Raw genomic sequence first — 6,000 nt, 5'->3', positions numbered from 1 at the left:
TACTATTGATAAAAGCGAAATTATTGTTAGGTATATACATATGATTCTTTAAATTACATTTTTGCGTGTTCGTTTTTGTAGCTTAGATAGGATTATGACTTGATTCACAAATATATACACCTTGTTCCTAAAAATCATGTCTTTCGATGGAGAGTGTTGAATTTTACATGCACATTTTGAAAATGAGAAGTGCCTAAACTTGATCAGCTCCATAAGAGAGAATTCCGCGAATAACTTTTTAGCGACTTTTCACCCAATATAGGAGTGATTTCATCTCCCATTTAACGATATTTTGTCAACTTGTTGGCAACATTGTTAATATAATTTTAGAATTAACTTAAATAAAATTCAGCTATTATTATTTCTTTCTACAAAGCCTCAATTTATGTTGATTGTTTAACTATTGCTAACTGGCAATATTTAAATTCAAACAAGTGAAGACTAAAACGGTAGTAACCATGGAAACAATAGTTTGTTTAAAGAAAATTATTCAGTGGTTCACGTCATTGTAATTGAATTTAGGCTCTTAGGTGGGAAGCAATCAAACAAGAAAAAAATTTATAGTTCTGAACACGCATGATTAATTGCGTTAAAAGGTTACTGTAAGGTCATGTTTTAACGTTCTGCTGCCAAAAAAACATCGAAAGAGTGGTGTGCTCACCTGATTTTTTTCATTACGTGGTAAGAATAGTTGCTAGTTCCAAAACATTTTTATTTTTGTTTTAAAGACGTAAACCAATTTTTTATTGCTTAATGAGTGTTTTTATCTGTGAAATGTATGTTAGACCCAACCTTTACAAAAAAGTAGATTTGTGAGCTATGGTTTGATGGGAAGTGTGTGTCTTTAGTCTGAATTTCGGTTTGTAGCAATTCTGTATCGACTAAGTCAAATTGTTTCTTAAAATCATTCGTTGTTTTCTCAGTCAACTGAGTATATTTCATTATTAAATAATCCTAATCCAATCATTTATGAGAATATAGGCCTATTAGCCCCAGAGTATCATTCGATTTAAGTCTAAACCAGACAATCAAATGTTATAATTATCTTTTTGTAGCGTTTAGGCCCATTCAATCCTAATTCACCATACTCAAATAAGCCTAATCGAAAGACCGTTCAAACTGTTACTGATAATTTACAAATATTTGTGTTAATATTCTTGTTTAAATTTTTCATTATCATTAAGTATTAATGTAATATATTTTTACTTCATTCATTCAACACTTGAGCTGAGCATTATTAATATCAATTAATATTGGCATTAGTGCTGTGTCGCCGGACCAATTTCAAAATCGAAAAAAGCACCAAAATGTACATTATTCGGTTATATTTCGTTGGATTACATTAACTTACGGTAGATTACGTTATATTAGGCGTGTAGATTTACTATACGGATGCATACTATAAGTACGGTAATACTAGTAGGAACGGGTTAGAAGCCCCGCAGGAGCTCGTTGGAGTCTGTTCTCGACATGAAACGGGTAGATTAAAGACTTGCCCAAATTTTTCTGTACACTTTACAAGTCTACACTGCCTTTTGCGCCACTATATCATAATATGTGTACCTCTCCGCAAAATAGTTCAGCCGTCTCCCAAGGGCGTCGATTTCTCTGTAAATTTGGGGGAAGGCCCATTCAGATGATGAAGGTATATATGTGAAGATTTTAAGACAATTTGCACTCAAATTATGCAAAATATTGTATATTAATAAATACAATAAGGGGGCTCACATGAGCTTTGGGGGGCCCGAGCCCCCCAGGATCGGCGCCCTTGCCGCCTCCACATACAATGCCGCTTAAAACATCCAACAAATACAACCACTTTCTTCACTTTTACTCATTCTTCCTCACAAACTTAAATAAATTATCCAATTGACCCGGTAAATTTCCTAATATTGGTCCGACGATACAACACTTAACCCTTAATATTTGATAAGGAACTGAAAAGCTTTTAGCTTTCAGGTAAATCTAAGAGGTACAAATTTGGTAATTCCTTCACATTGCAACATAATCCCTTTGTACATCAATCCACTCGCTTCAGTGGTGCTGAAGTGCCTTTATCCCAGTAACAAAAATAAATAAATAAATAAAAACTATTTCTGTTGTGTTCGCAAGAGCTAAATGGCTGTAACGACGCCAGTGTCACTTGCAGAACATCGTCCAGCTAGAGCCTTTGGCTTAGTTTCGGGAATAAATTGAAATCTCAGACGGTCAAATCTGATGAATCGAGTGGATCAGGAGTGGATTCAAATCTACATTCATGAATTGTTGCCATGGCAACTGTGCTCAGTTTTAGCCTGAAGCACTATTGTAAAGTAGAGTACTCTTCTGGCCAGTCTTTGGAACATTGTTTTTTCTTGGATTTTAGCTTTATGTAATTACTACACCTTGAAAATAAAACAAAAGCTCGACGCCATCAAATTCCCGCCGGAATGAGAGACTTTTGCCTTCTTTGCGACTAGTGGATGAAGATTGCTTCCAGTCTTTGGATTGTTGCTGATAGTAGATTGAGATTCGGATAGTGGATTGTTGCTGATAGTGATAGAGATAGCGATTCATCCATAATGATGAATCCAGATAGAAAATTGTCCACATTATCTTCAAACAGTTTCAAATTGTTCAATGACATGGTGCACCGAGTGCACTTTTGTCCATGAGCCAGAGGTCGTGGAACCCATTTAACTGAATTCATTGATAAACGAGGTTCATTTTTCAGAATGTTATTTGCTTGTGTGATATGCCCAGCCCCTCTGCTATCTGACGAGTTGACAATCGACTATCTTGCATAATCATATTAAGTGTACAAGGGTAATGTTTTCCTTGGTGGTAGCAATTGATGGTCTCCCTGAACTTGACTCATCTTCAACATTCTTTATGTCGTGCATGAATTCTTGCACTCATCTTTTTTGATAGTGCCATATGAACAGTCAGATTCATCTGAAGTATTGACCATATCCTGATGGATATCGAAAGCTGACATTCCATTCATCTGCAGATATTTATGATAGCGCTGTTCTCGATTTTTTCACTTTCCCAATTTTTGACATTTGACTAACTTGAAGGACCTGTCAAAGACAAAAGATATTCCTTAGAACCATGAAATAGGATATGTTAATAGAGTGGCGTATTTACGATTTTGTTTCGGGAGGGGCTTTGCTAACTTTCGGGGGGGGGGGCTTTGCCTGGAAATGTAAAAATTCTGCAAGATATTTCATTAACTTTACTATAATAAGTAAGATTTCGGGGGGGGGCTTAAGCCCGGAAGCCACCCCCTAAATACGCCACTGTGTTAATAATAAGGTTGTGTTATTATTAAAGAAGTATTTTTTATATTCTAGCATATTATAAAATAACAGACAAATTCTGACCAAAGCATATATTAACTAATAAATAATAGCGTTACAGTTTCGGCAAATTAACTTTGCCTTCATCAGACACATTAATGTGTCTGATGAAGGCAAAGTTAATTTGCCGAAACTGTAACGCTATTATTTATTAGTTAATATATGCTTTGGTCAGAATTTGTCTGTTATTTTATAAAAGAAGTTCCAAAGCTAGAATGAGTGGCATTCTAGCATATTTGTTTCTGTATTAGGAACAAAACTTTTCAGTCACTTTCCGTATTTCTATCGATAAATATATAAATTGTACGCATTAAGTATCATTTCCCAGTATCGATTATTAAAAATAAATCTTATTTCTAACACCATGAATAATATTTCAGTTTGTAATTATGCAAAATTTGATTGAACACCACCCGACTTAATTTTCATGAATTATGTTTCGGAGTATTTTGTAATTAAAACTACAAAAAAAAAAAAAAAAAAAACTATGATAACGTTTCATGAATTATGTTTCGGAGTATTTTGTAATTAAAACTACAAAAAAAAAAAAAAAACTATGATAACGAAGTTTTGAAAGATTTTTGGTGCTCTTTACTGCAAGCTACTTTAGTCTTTCACCATTAGGTTATTATATTTCTGCTATTCCAAACTGGGACACTTTAGTGGAAAATTTATTTCTACTCCATATATCGGTAGAAAGTATTTAACCAGGACAAGAGCTGTTTTTATTTTATTCTTGTTGGGCCTACCAATCAGTAATGATGATTAGGAAAGTAAATGAACTGTGTGCCATGACGTTGGGCGCTTTACCAATATTCAAGTATCTCTAAATTGAGGTTACATTAGTATTTTACTATTACTTTGCAATGAAGATAGGGATAGGGAACATAAAAAGACATGCAAAAGATTGTCGTCAGTGAAAACCGAGTCAAAATGTAAACCAACGAGACTTCGGGACAAAAACTTCAAACTGCTACTGTCCCTATTCAAACAGAACTATGATAACCTTATCAATCATGATGTTGTCTGTCCTTGAACTTTAGTTTATACGAATTCTGTTTCGCAGAAATGGCTAGACCGAGTTGGATCATAATTAACAAGAAGGGTTTGATGGTTACTTAAAATCCTGCCAAATCTGGTTGATGTTGCTTATTCTTCTCTGTGCATACGTGGTAGAATTCGAGAAGAACAATAGAAAGTGCTTTCAGGCTGATATGATCCTAGAAATACAGTACTTAAATTACTCTTAAAATAGAGGAAGGAACAACGGAAGCCATGTCAGAAGATAAGTGCACCTGCCAAATGGTCATGCTTTAAGAGAACTTAAAGAAAAGAGCGTATTAATTTAAATCGGCCTTTACTGACATATTCAAGGTGCAACGCCTTCTAAGTTATTAATCAGAGAAAAGCCGGGCGCCGTATATATTTAAATACCCCGAAATTACCAACTACTTTCGGAGACTAGCATCAGCATCTGTGTTGCCACAGCAACAGGACTATGTCGTCGTCGTCTGCTGAATACCGGAATATGCCGACATTCAGGGAAATGAACGTGAAGATGCAGCAGCTAAGATTACTGTATTGGCAGAGGTTGCATTGAAGCACTCTCCTATCTCCAATCTCAGTAGCCATTTTTCCCAACAGATGTGCTCTCACTGGCAAGCAAATTAGAACCAGGCAAATGAAAATAAGCTTCACTCAGTAAAATCTCTTGGGCAATTTGTGGATGTTGTCGTCTACTAGCAGCCGCGATCCTGACTCACTTGCGCATCGAACACTTTCATCTATACCGCTTCTGGTTTCAGTAGTGATCTCCATAGAGCAAAATTGGTGGATTCAGTACCACGAAAATATATTCCATCTCTGACTTTATTTCTCTTTCACAACGGTAAATAAAAATTATAATACTACTCCCGGTTCGGTTCCAATATTGATCTCCATAGACCAAAAATGGTCAGATATAGCTAGTGGTTTTCCGATATGGATTTATAGTTCCAAGAGCAAGTTTGATCTCGATTTGTATCCCTAGATTGAAAACCGCAAGTGTTGGAAATCTACGATTCACACACAAATTTCTGTTGTTGTTGATTTAAGTTTAGCGTCCCTTTCAGCAGCGAGGCTATATGAGACGTGGACCTACTGATTAACGTGGAATCCGAACCACATGAGCTCCCGCCGGGAATACACAAATTTCTGTTTCGATGTTGATCTCTATATAGTAATAATTGTAAGGGATAGCGAGAAATTGATTTTGGAATAGACTGAACATCAAAAGAACATATTCCATTTTTTGAATTTGTCCTTCTGCTGTAACTATTACTTTCGGTTTCAGTATTCAGAAATTAGCATATTTTGGAAGTCTACCACAATACACAATGTGAAGAAACACTAACCTTTTTTTAAAAAAAAAAAAAAAAAAAAACTTACTTCATTAATTAGTGTTAATGTGATCTTGGGTATAAGGTGCTAAGAAAAGTGAAAGATGCCTGAAGTGAGGGTATAAATTTCCCAGCATTATGAAGCACCCTAACGCTTCATTCCACGAGTTGCTCACCGTAGCTCAATTTTCGTCTTTCTTTCTAAATTTCTCTTTCACTGTTTAAGCAGTAATCGTAGACAGTCTCATAGTATGTACTAACTATGGACGTCACTAATAGTA

At 35.3% G+C, this 6,000-nt stretch overlaps 1 protein-coding gene across 2 annotated transcripts in view; it reads left to right on the top strand.

Moving 5' to 3' along the window:
- The first annotated feature begins 424 nt into the window (after positions 1-424).
- The window catches only part of LOC145685290 (uncharacterized), a 66,767-nt gene continuing 61,191 nt past the window's right edge, over positions 425-6,000 (top strand). The window contains exon 1 of one of the 2 annotated variants that reach the window (XM_081757659.1): positions 425-681. The gene's annotated coding sequence lies outside the window, so the exon portion shown is untranslated. The remainder of the gene's footprint in view (positions 682-6,000) is intronic. The other variant, XM_081757661.1, reaches the window with a different exon arrangement.

This window comes from Thermobia domestica, chromosome 1, assembly GCF_964235325.1.
Source record: "Thermobia domestica chromosome 1, izTheDome1.hap1.1, whole genome shotgun sequence".
NCBI classification, from domain to species: domain Eukaryota; kingdom Metazoa; phylum Arthropoda; class Insecta; order Zygentoma; family Lepismatidae; genus Thermobia; species Thermobia domestica.
The sequence above is the reverse complement of the archived record's forward strand: the minus strand, read 5'-3'. Positions and strand labels throughout refer to the sequence as shown.